Below are 18,303 nucleotides of genomic sequence, written 5' to 3' on the forward strand. Positions count from 1 at the left end.
TGTGAGCAAAAAGGAGGGAAAGGCCAAAACTATGAAAATCTTAAAAGACAAGATGACTCACAGCAAATTGGAAAACTTATAGTATAGAAGGGCAGATACCTAGTTTTCATATGAACCACATCAAAAACACAAAAAATCAAATTAAAGCAAAGATCATCTTAGCTAATATCATTGTCAAAATCCAGGTGTGTTTTGGGAAGAGTGTATATCCCCACCAGGCACAGTGGGAAGATTTTGTCATACGCGGGCACTTAGTAGGAACTTCGGGAAGATAAGACCTTAGTAGTGGGACCAAACTAATCCCAGACTAAAGTCTACTTGCAGTCACCTTTCTTTTTTTTAAGATTTTATTTATTTATCTATTCATTTGACAGACAGAAAGCAAAAGCAAGGGGAACAATAGGCAGAGGGAGAAGCAACTCCTTGCAACACTGAAACCCTGATTATTATACATGAAACAAACAGAAGAGGACTCTGAAGAGCAGAGAGGGGATGCAGACCAGCTAGGGACCTTGGGACCCGAAGACCAACACCAGAGGAAAATCCGTGGGCTCTCATCTTGCCTTATATATCCCAGACTCAGAGCTGAAGAAGTCTGCAGTACAGAAATACTAAATATACGGACTAGGAGTCTCCAAAATGTCTGCTGTCTCTAGCCATTGGTCCAGGAAAGAGACAGGCTGGAAAGATAGAACATTTTGAGACATAAGCTGCTCTATTCCAGCCAAAACTGCAAAAAAAATTGTTGTCCCACCTCAACCTGTGCCAACAGAAGCCAAGTTAGGGGCACTAGATGTCCATCTTTGTATGCTGCAATTGGGTACCCACAACCCTCAATGGAGTAATGTTGATGAGGAGACTAGGGAGCCAGGACACTCATCATACCAGGTGGTATGATGAGCCCTACCCCACTCCCCTGCCACTGGCCCTAGCCTCCTCTGTGCCGGTCCATGTGATCATGCAGGGCAAGTCTAGACTTCCACCCTACCCAGCAGTAACTAGATGTCCCTCCCCATCATCACAGGGGCAGCACCAAAGGAGATGGAGAATACAGACAGGAATTTTACCAGTACTCAGTGGTAAAGAAGGTGTCCAATTATGTCCAAGGTGACCAATGAGGCCACAAGAGGAGCAGAGTGAGGCATTCCTAACACCACCTTCCTGGATGCTAACAGTAAAGAGTTAGAAATCCCACCTACATTCAGCCAGAACGAGAAGCCCCTCCCCCACCCATATGTCACTAGAGGCTGAGTGAGGAACCTGGATTTCTATCCACCCGCCCTCCCAAGGAATGAGGTGGTGTCATCCCCTTCCCTTGGAGGAATAGTGCTAGAGGAAGCCAGATAAAACAGAAGGTTTAGAAAGATCCAAGATCTCAAAATATAGTATTTAAAATGTCTAGGTTTCTATCAAAAATGATTCATCACACAAAGAAACAGGAAGATCTCTGAGTAAGGGGGAAAAAGTCAATAGACTCTAACACCAAGATGACAGAGAAATTAGAATTATTTAACAAAGATTTTAAAACAACCATCATGAGAGTGCTTCAAAAAGCAGTTATGAACATGCTTGAGATGAATTTAAAAATAGAAAGCCTCAGCAAAGAAACAGAAGATATAAAAAGGAACCAAGTGGAAATATTTTAACTAAAAAAATACAATAACCAAAATAAAAAATTCAATGGATGGGCTCAATCACAGAACAGAGGGGAAAGAGGAAATGAAGTTAGTGAACTTGAAGTGGGAACAAAAGAAACTACCAAATCTGAGTAAGATGTAAGACAGATTAAAAAAGTGAGTGGACAGAGTTGTAGAAGCCTAAAGGACTAGAAAATAACATTTAACATCCATGTCAACATCAACAAAACAGATGAAAGACCATAACAGACACTTCTCTAAAAAAGATACACATATGGCACCTAAGCCTATAAAAAGATGCCCACATCACATATCATCAAGGAAATGCAAATTATACAATGATGAAATACCAGAATATGCTTATGAGATTGGCCAAAATCTAGAACACTGACGACACCAAATTCTGGTGAGGATGTGGAGCAACAGGAACTCTCATTCACTGTTGGTGGGTCAGGACAGCCAATCTGCAAGACACTTGTGTGTTTCAACTGATGAATGGATACAGAAGTCAAAGGTTACTGAAAATAAGTGATAAGGAAAACCTTAAAATCAAGATTAAAAAGATGTAATAAATAAAAAAGAGCAAACATACCAATTAAAGCAGACATCTCACCAGAGACTATGCAAGCCAGAACACAATGAAAGAGTCACATTTATAAAATAATGAAAAACTGTCAACCTAAACTTATTTATTAAGATTTTATTTATTATTTATTTGAGAGAGAGAGACTGAGCATGAGCAGGCAAAAGGTCAGGGGATGAGAGAGAAGCAGCCTCCCCACTGAGCAGGGAGCCCAATCTGGGTTTTGATCTCAGGACCATGAGATCATGACCTGAGCTGAAGGCAGACGTCAAACTGACTGAACCACATGGAATTCCTTATATAGCACAAAATGTCTTTCAAAAGTGAAGATGAAAGGTATTTTTGAGACAAAATGAGATAATTTGCTACCATTAGCCATGTTCTACAAGAAATTAAGGTTTTTCTTCAAAGAGAAGGAAAATAATAACACATGAAAATTCATATATACAATATAGAATGAAGAGTGCTAAGAATGGTAAATGTGTAGACTGTTATAGAAATACATTTTAATTATTCTAAATATCCAAAAGGATATAATTATTAAGGTAATAATAATAAAAATAAGAATAAAAATGTATCGCATGGTTTATGGTATATGTACAAGTAAGAGGTACGAAAATAATGCTACAAAGGAAAAGAAGGTGTTATTGAAAGTACACTGTAGTAAGAATAATTACACAGTATAAGAATCTTTACACTAAAACTGAAGTGGTAAAACATTATTTGAATGTGGACTATGATAAATCAAAATTATATAATATTAACTGCAGCAGTTGTTACAAAAAAAAATGAGAGGAACATCTGATAATCTAATGGTAAAGATATCACAGAACCATTAGAAAATTCAATGAACCCACAAAAGGCAGCAAGCAAACAAGGAACAAGTAAATAACAGATGATAAAATACATAACGAAGAGCAAGAGAATGGATTTAATTGCAAACATACCTATTAGTACAATAAACGTAGATGGACAAAATTCCCCAATTAAAGGCAGAGATTGTTAAATGGACTTAAAAGGGGAAAAATATTCAACTATATTCTTTCTATAATAATCTAAATTAAATATAAATACAAAGATAAATTAAGAATAAAATTATTTTTAAAAAGTACAAATGCAAACATTAATCAAAGGAAATATGGAATGGCTACATGAATAACAAAGCAGTAGTTAAAAATAAGGATTATTACCAAAGATGTATAGCTACACACAATAACAATAGATTACAAAATCCTCAATATATAGACACATAATAAAAATGCTTCAACATGAATGAAAGAGAAGCTTATAAAATTGGAAGGAGAAATAGGCAAATCTATAATCATAGTTGGAGATTTCAACATCTTTCAGTAATTGATAAGGCAATCAAAAAAATCATAAGGATATCGAAGACTTGACGAAAACCATCAACCAAATTGATTTAATGGATTTTCATGGGACACTACATTCAACAATATGTTCTTGAGACATGCCTGGAACATTCAGAAAATAGATCAGATGATGAGCCATAACATGGGTCTCAACAATTTTAAGAGAGCTAAAATCATACAAAGTAATTTCTCTAACCACAGTGGAATTAGACTAGAAATCCATACCAGAAAGATAACTGAAGGATCCCCAAATACTTGGAAACTGCATTACATACTTACAAATAATTCATGAGTCAAAAAAGAAATCACAGAGAAATCAGGAAACACTTTGAACTGAATGAAAATTAAAAACCAACATGTTAGAATTTCAGGATTACAGCTTTCAGCTAAAGCAACGCTTAAAGAAAACTTTATAGCACTAAATGCTTATATTAGAAAAGAAAAAAAGTACTAAATCATACACATCATCTCATTTCCTACCTCAAGAAACTAGAAGACAAAGAATAAATTTTATTCAAATGATAAGAGGAAATGATTTTTTTGGAGATTTTATTTATTTATTTGAGAGTGAGAGAGAGCATGAGAGGGGAGAAGGTCAGAGGGAGAAGCAGACTCTCATGGAGCTGGGGGCCTGATGCGGGACTTGATGCCAAGCCTCCAAGATCATGACCTGAGACAAAGGCAGTCATTCAACCAACTGAGCCATCCAGGTGCCTGGAAATGATTTTTTTTTTAAAGATTTTGCTTATTTATTTGACAGAGACCACAAGTATGTGGAGAGGCAAAGAGAGAGAGAGAGAGCTAAGCAGGGAGCCTGATATAGGGCTCGATCCCAGGACCTTGGGATCATGACCTGAGCTGAAGACAGAGGCTTTAAGCCATTGAGCCACCCAGGCGCCCCTGGAAATGATTTTTTAAAGCAGAAATCAGTAGTGTAAAAAAAAGAAGAAATAAAAAATCAGTGAAACTAAAAACTGGTTTATGAAAACATCAGTAAAACTGACAAATCTTTAGCCAGAGTGACCAGAAAATAGAGAACATATGGAATAACCATACCAGGGATGAAAGGGCAGACCTCACTACAGACTTTCCTTCTACATATGGAATATAAGGAAGTTTCGTAAATAACTTCATGACAATAAACTCAACAATGCAGGTGAAACTGAAAAAAATTCTGAAAGGTACAAATTATCAACACTGAAATAAGAAGAAACAGAGTATCTGAAACTGATATTGATAAGCCCTCCATTTGAAGCCTATATTCAAATTACATATGAAATTAAATTTATAGCTGCAAAACTTTCCCACGAATGAAACCCCAGCTCAGAGAGCTTCACTGGTGAATTCTAACAAACTTGCAAGGAAAAAACTATGTCCAGTGTGCAAATTCTTACCTAAAAAAAAAAAAAATGCACATCCTGACTCATTTTATGAGGCCAGCATCACTACAATACCAACACCAGACAAAGGCATTACAAAATAGAACAAAAACACAAAAAAGGCCTCCTTTCCATTCAACTTCTCCAAGTCTTCCTAGAATTAGCCACATCTTCTTAGCTGCGTTTATAACTTTCTGCCTTTATTATGAACTGCTAAGCAGCAGTGGTCTAAGTGCTAAGTGCTAAGACCAGCATCTGGGAATTACAGGATAGTTTCCCAAGTCTTGCACGTGAGGATGCCTAGTAAACAGGTCTGTCACTCTTGATTACAAAGACAAAGTAAAATTTGGTGGAGAGAGGCACAATTTTCATGTTTTATTAAATACAGAGACTTACGTCAAGATTTCTGAAATGTAAAGCTAAAGTGTTTTAATTTAAGGATGGAGAACATTCAACAGAGACCCTAGGTGGTGGTAAATTCAGTCCCATGTTTACACATGTGGAACTTCGGGTTGGAATTGGAGGAATTAGAGGCATAACCTGTACAGAACGGAAAGGAGGTCCCTTGGTTTCAAAATAGATGGCAGGGTTTGCACTGGGGGCCAGCCTGTCTGCAGGGAGCAGGGGTACCCAGACTAGAGGTCAGAAACCCACTGAAGGCAGCTCACATTCAAGGTCTACAGACCACAGGAGCTGGCAGTCAATCTACCTCAATCTACCTGCAGAATGGTCAGAGCATTCCTCAGAAGTCCTCACTCCCCAGTGAAGTGCCCAGGACACTTTCCTCAGAGTCCTTGACTACTTGTCTTGCCAACACAGACACACAGGCACACACACAAATACACACACACACACACACACACACACACACTATCTTCTAACAATGACTCCAAAAAAAAACTAGCTTTTGAATTTAGAAGAAGGAATGCATTGCTTCACCAGTCCGGCATATTATCCTCATCACCAAAGTGCAATGACATTTTTGCTCTCTCACTGTTAAATAACCTCAGCCTTCGAGTCTACTTTCCTCCACTTCAGCATCAATTTTCACAGTTCAAGAATATGTGCTTTCATATTGTTTTCACATATTGTTTTCAGTGGCTTTCATTTCAAGCCCACCCTTCCAAATCTGATACTCTGAATGACCTTTCCCTAAAATCTGACTGAATGGTAGTAGGAGGAACATTTTCACTACATGGAAGTATAATATTCTGAACTCCAAGACCTGGCAGCATTAACCTATACCCAAGAACACAGCCCTAAAACTCCATTTCTTACCTGGGAAGTGGGGGGGGAGCCAAGATTTCTCTTAAAGGACCATAAAGAGATCAAATGGGGGGAAAAAAGTATATGAAGAGAGTTTTATGAATGCTAAAGTGATGTACAAATACCATGTAGCCTTATACTATTTTGTGTAATGTAGTGTAGTTTATACACATGGAGGAAGGTTGAATAATACCTAGGAATAAGGGCTTGATTATCATAGTTCTAGGGTTCACGTCCTGGCTTTGATATACACGTGCTAAATGACCTTGGGCAGGTGAGTTACTCTTGGTCTCAGTCTTCTCATCCATAAAATGGAGATAAAAATAGAATCTATAGCATAGGGCTACTATGAGGATTAAACAGGTTAATTTATAAAGCATATTAAAAGTAACTAATGTACATTAATAGATTAAAATAGATGGAGGGTTGTGGGCTCTGAAACTGGAAACGTGGACTACAATGGATTTAGGGACGATCTTGGATAAAAGGAAAACTTAACAGAGAGCCACTAAGAAATGTTGATGAAGGGGAAGGCCATTAACAAGCAGAGGATAGGAGAACATTAAGCCAATGACAACCCAAAGTATAGTGAGTGAGCACTGAGACGGAGAGCAATTTAGGGACCTGTTCCCTAGGTCTGAGAGCACCGGTGAGGCCTCTGCAAGGGGAGGTAAGTGGGAAGGCAGAGGAAGCAGAGTGTTAATACAAAATTGATAGATTGGACACCAGATTCTTTGCTACATGGAAGTAAATAATTCAAGCCCAATGGCAATTACTGGTTGCAGGACATTACTATATTGTTCCTGATTTTTCTCAAATTCACATTTTCCACTGTACCGAGGAAACACCCCTATAAAAACTCTCCAAATGATTTTCCAGGTCAAAAAGACCTCCTTGTTCATTTCTAGCCTTGCCACGCTTCCTGGACAGAGTAAGCAGCGAACTTCCCTGACCCTCCTATTCAAGTGTAAAAGGATAAAGTAAGGATTCCTACCTCAGTTTTGTTGTGAAAATAATGTGACGTGGCACTCAAGTGGTGTTTGCACAAGTCTTACACAAGAAGATCTCCAATACTAGAACTTAGTCTCCCCCACCGACTACCCCATCCTGAAACAGGAGAGAGCAGACGGTCAGGAGAAGTCCGAATGAGGGCCTTCACAGGCTGGATGTTCCCGCTTCTCAGAAGTTCCCAGATGGTCCTACAAAGATTCTTCTACATGGTTTAGCATCTACGTCAAGCTGCGGCCCCCCTGATGGACAACCTTGCTAAACCACACGGGATGACAATCCACATTTGGCACACTAATTAAGAATTTATACCTGAATTAGTTTCATTAGAGATCTAGCAAGACCAACAGAGATTCCATGAGAGACACTTTCATTAAAGTGACCTGTTGCTAAGGAGGAATCTAGTTGCTTCCCCCAATACTTCAACTAAAAAAGAATCTTGCCTCTCAGATTTATTTTTGCACCATAATGTATTCATTCTCTTTTCATAGTGTTTCAATAATAATTATATTTTAATTTAATCTTTTTCTTGTCGAGTTTTTTTTCAAGTTTTTCTAGTCTTCCAAACTTACTTTGAAGTTTCTTCTCTTACCCTTGCTCACATCTTGTTATTTTCATTTTTGTAATTACCAACTTAAAGAAACATTGTAACCCCTTACATCCCAGGGCCAAGCTAATCTCAGAAATATAGAAGCTGACCTAAGCTGGGTGTCTAGCTAACCTAAACTTTACCACTTCTTTAATATCACAGCTGGAAACTGACCTGGGACCCTGTCCTAGGCAGTCATGGCTTCTTCCCCTAAGACTTGCTCAGTCTACTGACTTCTGTTAGAATTAACACAGCACCACTTTTCAAGGGTCTGTGATATTCGAGAAATTATACTTATACTAGACATTATGGAGAAATCGCAAAATTCATGAATGTTGGAGATGGAAGATATTAAAGGACTACTTCATTCCACCTCGTAGGCTTATAGACAGGAAAACTTCAACCGTAAAATAACCGATACGAACAGAGACAATGTTTAAGCTATCACCCCCTCGTTATCTCACCCAGGAGCAAGATACATACTTTTGAACAAAGCACTGGGGCTTCTCTTGGACACACAGTCCCCCTCTTGGATTCCAGATGAGCTGGGTATTTTGTTCTAGCAAGGGGAAGGAAAACATTCAGTGAGCATGGCTCAGGTTAGGAGCGACACGTTTGATCTCAGGGGAACCTTCCCTGCTGCTGATGTGTACCACTCCTGACCACAAACGCTGCTCTATATATCGGTAGTGGACATGACTTAACCCCACAGGCACTTACACGCTGTTTGCTTCTCTACAACAGTACCTTGTACTTCTGTTCCCATGAAGTGCCTGAAACCTCTATATTCCTAACGAGCCTCTAGCGGTAAAGAAAAAAAACACAAATGTTGACCCTATAGCTCCAGTCTGCTGTTTCTTCTAATTCCCTTCTTCAGTGGCATCTGTCTTTCTTTGTTCTCATATTTTTGCTATTATGTGATCATTCTTCTTGGGATTTTACATGTAGGAATCCTTTGAGGGCTTGAAAAAAGTTGGATTCCTCCATGAAGAATTTCCACTTGTTCTATTAGCTGCCCCAGGACAATATTACTCAAAGATCCTTCTAATTAGAATGTCTGCTTTGAGTTCTTTGGGACCACCCAGAGGGAAGGAATTTGGGCTACAAACCCAACAGAGGGCTTTTTTAAATCCTACCTACCTTACCCCATGAACTCTTCTTTTCCCCTTGTTCAGGTCCAAGAATGGTAAGTGAGTGTGTGGAGGGGGTATATGTTTGTTTCATCCTTAGCATTTGAATGCATAGTCCTTTTAGGTACTAGATTTATGAGAGAAGGCATTCCTAGTATATGGTCCATCTTGGGGGACCCAGGTTGTGTCTCTTTTTCTAGTGCCCCACACTATTAAACTAAAATGCAAATTCACCAGCTTCAGAGATACCCTGGGGGAAAGTTCACCTGCAGAATTTGACTCACCTAAGATTTTTTTTTGTTTTTCTTCCTCATTTTTCTAACCTAAAAAATAGCTTACTTTTCTGCCAGCCCATTAGTGCACTTAAGAAGATGTTTTCTTTAGGGGCACCTGGGTGGTTAAGTTTGCTAGGCATGTGACTATTGGTTTCAGCTCAGGTCATAATCTCAGCGTACTGACACGGAGGTCTATATGAGGCTCCTAACTCGGAGGAGTTAATGTGTGCTTCTGCCTCTCCCTTTGCCCCTCCCCCTGCATGCACACACGCACGCTCGCTCGCTCTCTCAAATAAACAAATAAGTCTTAAAAAAAAAAAAAGATGTTTTCCTTAATATGTTTAATTAGAATATTTAGTTATGTTTAAAAGGAGGGCCAGTCTGGATACCTAGCTTACCATTTTATCAGAAAAGTCTGAAACAGAGTATCTTCATGATAATTATTTCTTAATATTCTGTTATTTCAGGGTTTGGTTTTTATTTTTCCCATTTCTGAGTTATAGGGGGACTTGTTTCCCATCAGATTATCCTATCAGTGATAATTTAATTGAAATAATAATGGACTTCAGTGCCTTCAACAGAAATCAGTGAGTGTTTGTAGCTGGGGACACTGCCCCCAAACACATCTGGGGTTCCACTAGTAAAGCAGAGGGCCAATGAATCCTGGCTGGGTCACCTGCGTGTCTGCTCCAGGGGCTCAATTCTGGCTTCTACATAATGCCTCAACTCTTTCTATTTTCAGAACCTCATTTTCCCTGTGGCTTATCATAGGATCAATCAATACGTACACACTGTATGTCTCTTATCATGATTTTGTATGTGTTTCTTTGTCCTCACTTGTTTGATATATAATGATCTAAGGAAGGTAAACAACCATTGTGTTTTCATTTTCATTTTTGCTTCCTTCTTATTTCCTTTTCTTAAAATGGTTTTTTTTTACATTTGGTGCATGAACATTCAGGAAAGGTCTTCATGTGAACCATAAGCTTCATTATTATATAGTGTTTCTCTTTAGGAGAGAGACACTGTAAGTGTTTCTCTTAAAGTCTAAGGTATTTGCTTTTAGTTAAAACTAGCTAGACATGAATTTTACAGCTCTGCTTTATTCATATTTGCATTTCCTTGGTACATCACCATCTCTTCTATTAAAGTTATCCTTTCAATGTATATCTGTCTGGATATATGCCCTAAATATCTCCATCTTATCTCCCCACTCACATTCAATGTTTTGTTAGTTTACTATTACAATATCTTACAACACGTTCTCTTTTCCAAGCATGTTCTCCACAGCTGTTCAACTTTGGATCTCATTATCAGCGACTCCAATCCGACGACTAGACTTTCTCCCCCTCTTCCCCGACTCCGCCCTTCCATCTTCCCTGCCCCCAACACCCCTCCCCTCTCCTCTCTTCCTCCGCCCCCCCCCATCCTCCCATCCAAACTACCCCTCCTTCCTTCCCGCCCTCCCTCTCCCTACATCCTCCCATTTATTATCTCATGGCTGTTTTGGTTTTGGTTTGTTTTCTAGAAGGAATACTAAGAACCGTATCCCCTGAGTTCCTGAATGCTTGAGAGGACCTGCCTATTGTCTCTATAACTGAACGGCTGCTGGTTTGCAGATAAACATCTTAAGTCACATTTTCTCCTCTAAGAACTTTGTACACACTGTCCCATGGCTTTTCCCATTTGAGTGCTGTAAAAAGATTTAGGGATCCCATGCCTTTTTTTCTCCCAAGAAGTAAGTTGATTTTCCCTTATGTGCCATAGAATTCCATTAATTTTAATAAAGGATTGTGGAATAGTTTCTTTTTTACTGAATTTGTGTTTCCTGGGACATGTTATACTCCTTGAACCTGAGGATTCTAATCCTTTTTCTTTTTTTTTTTTTTTTTAATTCAGAAACTTATGGGTTCCATGTTGGGAGCCTACATTAAAAAAAAAAATCAGAAATTTAAAAATATCATTTAAAATTTTTCTTACTTTTTTTCTCTTTTCAAGGCACAATTAGGCTTATATGAGATACCCTCTATCTGTCTTTACTACCAATGATTTCTTCTATAACCTTTTATAATTGTTGTTTTTTGTTTTATTTGCTCATTCTCTAAAATTCACTTTTCATGTCCCTGGAATGTGTCTTGAGCCTATATGTATCAGACTCTTGTAAGAAGAGGCTGTTTCCACAGTGATTTTGATCTCCTTACTTTTATGATCTCTGCCCTACATTCTTCTTCACAGTCCTCCTCTCAGAAAGGTCACATTTTCCTTAATCTTTGAATCTACGCAGAACTACCTGTGTACATTGCTTGGGCTTTGTGGCATCATTTCTTCTGGTGGGTATTATCTGTGTACCTTCTACTTTCCGTGTTCTAACTCTCCCTCTGTGCTTGGAGTAAATCTGCAAATACCGAATGCCTTCTGACAACTATTTTATACCGAATCACCGATATGTGGTATCATGGCCGAGAGGGGCAGACTACTGAGCTCAGAGCTGGGGTGTGACTCTGAGTCCCCTGCCTCTGAGCACTTCCTCAACAACACTCCCACGCAGAGATACAAGGCTCCTCTGTGCCTGTGTGTACGTCACCAGAGTCATGTGAGGAGCTTTCAGCTCTATTCTCTTCAGCTCTCCAAGAATCTCTGGAGGCCCTTCTTTTATCCTTCTCTACGGATCACCTGCTTCTCTCAGGGAGGAGACCACTATGAAGTTTCCCAATCAATTCTAACTCCCACCCCATTTCATCAAGGCAGACAGGGAGGAAGAACTCTCTTAGAGGTCAGCGAGGCGCTCAACCTGTGTCCATCACTGTTTTCTACCTGCTTTGGAGGACTCATCCCTCCATCCAGAGTGCTGCAGGTTTTGAGGGGCGCACTAGCTCCCCCAGTGTCCTTCCTCGCCCTGAAGATTACTCCATCTTTGGGCACATACATCCTTAGAGAGTTTTCAGTACTGTGGGGAAATGTTTTTGGCAAAATAGCAAATGATCAAAAGGAAACAAAATCACACAATTAGAAATGGGCAGAAATTATCAAAATAGTAATGACAGTTATTATTTCTGAATAGCAGAATTATGGATGATTGTCATTTTTTATATTTTTAAATTTCCTACGAAAGCTATACAATTACTTTTATACCCAGAAAAGTACAATGCATTAAAAAAAAAAAAAAAAAAGGATGCAGCCTCTTGTCTCAACCAAGTTCTAGATATTTTTGCCAAAACCAGGCTTAGGTTCCTCTCCAGCTCTTGAACAAACAAGCCCCACACCCTGGGTCCCCAATTTATCTAATGAGCTATAATGCTACCCCCCAGATTCCCATGGAGCTCTTCGACAAAGTCACAAAATAGGAAATATGAAATGTTTTGAACTTGCTATGGGGGAAGGATCACACCATCATTACAAGAACCATTTCTGTTCATCCCTATCTTGTCTTTTGTCTTTGGCTTAAATCTCTGAAACGAATCTTTCTCATTAGAGCACTGCAAATGGCGGCAGAAATCTATTTCCCAGGAATGGAACTCACGGCTGGTGGTGCCCCAAAGGAGAAGAAGCGAAGGAACTGAAGTAGCCTACACCCCCTCAGTAATTCAGAGACATAAACACAGCCCTCCCAGAGAAATGGGCGAGCAGAGGCTGCAACTCCACAGTGGCCCTGGGACTGGGGTCCCTTCAAGGTAAGGCCTCGTGCAGTTCTGGCACCATGACAAAATGGACACAGGAGCTGACAGAAATTGGGGCCGCTTGGGAACGAAGCTGGATGCCCAAGTATGTAAGTGTACCTAAAATGTCACCGTCATGACATACAACACACATACACACACACGCGTGTGCACACAACTGACATGAATGCAGGTTTTTGCTCAATGTAAGGAAGATTTCTTTAACAAGTGGGTGATCTCTCAACAACATAGGCCGGCTGAGGCTTAGCACATCCAGTGAGGTGATTGAGACGCCCCTTGGGTACTCAGCAGTGCGTCTGTCACATGTAATCCTTCAACCTACAATCTGCCTGCGTGATTTACCTGCGTAATAAGATTTACCTGCGTAATAAGATGTCTTTCGATATTACATTCAATAATTTTCGGTATAATAAACCTACCTCACCCATCTATTGCCCTTCGGCACAAACCACCACATCACAGAGCACGGCCAAAGGCAAAGATCACCTCTACATTATCCCTAAAGACTTTCAGAAGGCCTAAGTGTAAACAAAGAAGACAGTAAAAATGTTCAGATGACTGTCAATGGCCAAGACTCCAACTGCTGGATCCCTTCCTGGATTTTCTGTGCAAAAACATCAAGTATAAAATGAGAACAACTGTTTACAGATGATGGGAAAAAAAAAAAAAAACTTTCGAAATGCACCTCATGTCATTAGATTAATTTGCTATGCACCTCGGGGCAATTATATTAGCGGCAAAGCTATTCTTCCAGACCTTTTCCCCTAGCAGGCACTATAATTAGAGAAGCCCACATCCCCACAGACAGAACCTCTGCAGACTGGAAAGGCAGAGCCCATTACGCTTGCCCCGAGCACCTCTGACGCTTTCTTTCTCTGTGCTGAGAAAGAGGCAAATGCGCACTCTGAAAATTAACACAGCTAGAAAGGAAACATCCCACAGGGTGAATCAATACCCAGCAAAGGATAATGGGATTCCTGTTCAGGCAGCTGTGTCCTGCCCCCTCCCATTAGCACCTGTCAGCCAGAGCAGTCAGGGCCGGTCAATGGGCAACTCACCTCCCAGCTCAATTCTCAGGATGATCATTAGCTCCAGCGACTCCAGGGCACCCCACGCTGCCAAATAGTGTCCTTTTCTCCTTAAATGCAGACAAACAATGACTTCTCCTCTAACAGCTGGCACAGACCTTGTTAATCTTTCTTGTTTCACTTCTGTTTTGCCCTTTGCACAGTGTGGGAGAACAGATCTACGGAAGGTAGAAATTAGGTTATTCAAGTTAATTTCAGGACGCGCTCTACTCAGAGGCTCGGAACCCATCGAAGTTGGCACGCGTCACATAGAGGTAATCGCAGGATAGAAATAATGCTGCACTGATCCTGTCAGCTGGTAAATGATCAATACCCTCTTGGGAGTTTTTAATAAACATTTGCTAAAGCGAGGAATGAATGATCCCACATGACTACAGTCCCTCTGTCCTTGTCCCTCTATTGCTGCCTCTCCCTCCTCCTCTCCCTCCTCCTCTCCTCCTCTCCCTCCTCGTCTTCTTCCTCCCGTTTTTCCATCCTCCTCTCATTGCAAAGTAGACGTGCGGAGCCACTTAAAGGAAAACTGCGCAGTAGAGTCAACCCTGAAGAGGAGGAAGGGGGGTTGTAAAACAACAGCCCTAGAGGTCAAGCTGCTTTAGAAGTATCTGCACACTAAAAGACCAGGAATTCTAACATCTTCCAAGAATGTATAGCGAGCTAAGATTTTCACCCAGATATTTTCTGTTCTATCCCGGAGAACTGCGAAGGTGTGTCTAGACCCACTTGGCAGAGCTGGTCCAGTGTTTTCATTTGTGTCTCTTCCAACGGACTCTACTTTCCTCTTAGCGCTGTGTGTGTGTGTGTGTGTGTGTGTGTGTGTGTGTGTGTGTACTTACAGCTTAGACATGACCTGCTCTTTGGAAAAAATGGGTCAGTTAGTAATCGAGAGGAAATCAGCAAAATTGCAAATGTATTAAACAGTGGTTATGGAACCATGCTCCCCTCCATGCATCCACTCATTCAGTCATTCACAGATATTTACTGAACACCTACCGAACAGCCAAATGCTGCTACACAAAAAGAGATCTCGCGGATTAGTTGGGGAATCTACTTGGGGAAGAGAAGAGTAGGGTAGGTATTTTCCTCAAACCTGGTAATTTCTAAAGAACTCTGGAGAACAGAGACCAAAAATCCTCCAATCTTCTACTGATAAACAATGTAGATAAGGCTCAAAGCCCAATACCAGTCCACAATGAAAGGTTCTCTGTCTGGAGCATCTAGAAAACTTTTCTTTCTCCATCCTTACTGAAAAAGTAGTGCACATTCATTCTAGAAAGTGTTTTAAAAAAAAGAAAGAAAAAAGTTGTTTTTTGTTTGTTTTGTTTTGTTTTGGGGGTTTTTTTTTGTTGTTTTATTTTTAATTTGACTGACAGAGATCACAAGTAGGCACATAGGCAGGCAGAGAGAGAGAAGGAAGCAGGCTCCCTGCAGAACAGAGAGCCCAATGCAGGGCTCCATTCCAGGACCCTGGGATCATGACCTGAGCTGAAGGCAGAGGCTTTAACCCACTGAGCCACCCAGGTGCCCCCCCAAAAAAGTTTTAAATCATCTGTAATCACCATCCAAAACTTTTGGTAATTATCTTCCATGTGTATGTGTGTGCATATTAAACGTGTGTGTGTGTGCGCGCGCATGCACTGTATATATATATGGGTTTTCTCTTATCTGAAATCGCTGATATCAAACCATTCTGACATCATTTGACAAAACAGCAATTTCATACAGCTCAACCCAATATTCTAGATAGGTTTAAAGTAATGGAACTATTGCACACATACTATTTATATTCTGATCACTTTTCATTTAACTGTGTAAAATAATCTTTTTCGAAAATTAAGCATTTTAATAGTTCTAAACAAAGTAATTCCCCATGGCTCACCACTTTCCATTGTATGGATGTCAGATGTTTAAATATAGCATAATAGGAATTTTCTGATTTTCCACATTTCAACATTGCTATGAAAAACATCCATATCTCAAGCTTCTTCCAGTCATAGCATTGACGCTTTGAAGTCAAATGTGAAAAATGTACTCTCCAAGGGAAGAACAAACGCAAGCACTTAGCATTTTGTAAATTAAGCTCAATTTTTGAATAATGCTGATAAATCAAAGACTGTTAGTATATACACTTGACCCTGGCCTCCCACAAAATTAGTTCTTGCAGTCAACGGCTTCTATTGCCTAAATATTTACCTTCCACCATCACTAAGTTACATACTGCCATCTATTTTAATAATGATGAAAATACCCTTCCCGATTTTACAATACTCCTCCACTCAGGGATACCTACGCTCCTACAGACACATGGGGCAGTGCCCCCTGACCTGTGACAGCACCACCAAATATATAAGCTGAAATATCCCTCTCCACCTATCAGGATAGAGCAGGACCCTTATAAGTAAAGCTTCAAAAAGGAGACAGGGCCACACAAAGACAACACATGAGGAAGGCATTCATTTAGAAAACATTTCTGGGATCATACTCTGAAAGTTTGAAACAGAGCAAATTCTTGTTCCATTAAGGCAAAAGCTTCAATAGCGGACAGTGGGGGGAATTGTGCAATCAGAATGTATCTCAGCTTTCTCCAGGAAATCGTACAGAGAGATGAATCACCAGCCATCCATATGCTTTGCCACATTTCACCAAGCACATGATGGAGAGCAGCTCAGAAAACCCCCACAAGTGTCACGCCAGCTCTGGACCAGCCTTATCCATTTTGAAAATGGTGAAAATGGGCATTCCAGGGGTAGATTTCACATCCCTGCCATGGTATGTTTTCAAATGGTTAAAAATAAAACATGACTTTTTTCTAAATGCAATTTCAATTCCAAGAAACTATAGAGAATAAAGATTCTGAAAGAATTTTGCCTTAGACAGCTCTTTCAGTTCAAATTTGAATTGAAAAGTATTTGCTGGCTGAGTTAAATCCACCCTTATACACCTCCCTATACATGGAAGGATTTTAGCCAAATAGCCTGAAACTCTGGTAGCGAGACAACCTGCATTTTCTTAAGCCCTGCAAATAGCACTCCCTGTTATCCACATTTCAGGCAACGCATGTTTCCTTTGGAATTTCTGAAGCTGGTCTCCGTGTCCCTTCTGTGTTTCCCCCAGAAGCGGGAGGAAGAGGCTGAAAGAGAATTCTAGAATTACTAGTAATTCTACTGAAAGAGAATTCTAGTAATTTGCACATTGATAATACTTGCAACTGAAATTTCAAAGCTTTTGCAAACTCACAAGTACCATATCTCTCATTTGGGTGAGAAAGAGGCGCACCTCACTGGGGCTACCCCAACATGAGGTAGGAAGAAGTCAGGTCAACAGTAGAAGCAGAAGTCTGGAGGTTTCTTGGTGAGCCCGCTGGATATGGCTGAGCCGAAGAACACAGTGTCTGAGCCGGCACGCTGTTGGCCCATATGAGCATGTGGAGATCTCTGCTGGTCCTGGGAAGAGTCTTTTGTTGTCCGTGAGATGATGAATCACATGTTCACAGCTGGAGATTAAACAGACCCAACGACGCAGCCATTGCCACCTTTTGCTATCATTCCAAAAGTGTAATAAACAGGGGACAGCAGAAACCACGCCTCCTCCACATGCCCAGCTGCTACTCCTACCCACCCTCTAGCGAATGCTCAATACTAATTATATTTTAAAATGTCAAATGCTATTTATTTTGACATTAAAAAAAAAAAAAGTCTTCTGAGAGTCAAAACAGTATCTTTAAAGATGAACAATCCTGATAGTAAATTTACACCTTTGAAAGTCAACCTGTCTTTCTTCCCCTTGCTCTGCTGGTGGGTTCTGAAGTCTTCTGCAGAAACGAGAAATGACACTGATCTTCAGAGGTGATGCTTCCATATACTCGCCAAAACTAAAGCTAGCACTCACATGGAAATCTTCTAAAAGATCACACAGATAGATACACATGGTCACAGGCACATCACAGAAATCCAATCAACATATGCTGACTCCATTTTCTGTTTTTCAACCAATGTATCAAATTACACACAAAGTCAGTTTGCTCTATAGGATTGTTTAATCTGGTGGGACAAATTGGGCCTGCTGTCTGTTTTTGTAAATAAACTTTTTTTGGCACCCAGCCACACCCATTCATTTCTAGATTGTCTATGGGCTGCCTTCACGGAATGACAGCAGTTGAGTAGTCAAGGCAGACACCTTATGGCCCACAAAGCTGAAAACTTACTACCTGGCCCTTTACAGAAAATTTTTGAAAAACTCTGGTTTAGTCTATGAAAGGGATTAGCCACAGAACATTCTAGAAAATTGCAATAGAATAAACAGTC

General features: G+C 40.1%; 1 long non-coding RNA gene across 1 annotated transcript in view; it reads right to left on the reverse strand.

The window, feature by feature from the left end:
- The window catches only part of LOC309872054, a 280,378-nt gene extending 265,986 nt beyond the window's left edge, over positions 1-14,392 (reverse strand). Inside the window, exon 1 of the long non-coding RNA XR_014315641.1 lies at positions 13,973-14,392. This is a non-coding gene — a long non-coding RNA (uncharacterized lncRNA). The remainder of the gene's footprint in view (positions 1-13,972) is intronic.
- Between the last annotated feature and the right edge of the window lie 3,911 nt (positions 14,393-18,303).

The sequence above is a fragment of the Mustela nivalis genome, assembly GCF_964662115.1.
Source record: "Mustela nivalis genome assembly, chromosome: 8".
Classification (NCBI taxonomy): domain Eukaryota; kingdom Metazoa; phylum Chordata; class Mammalia; order Carnivora; family Mustelidae; genus Mustela; species Mustela nivalis.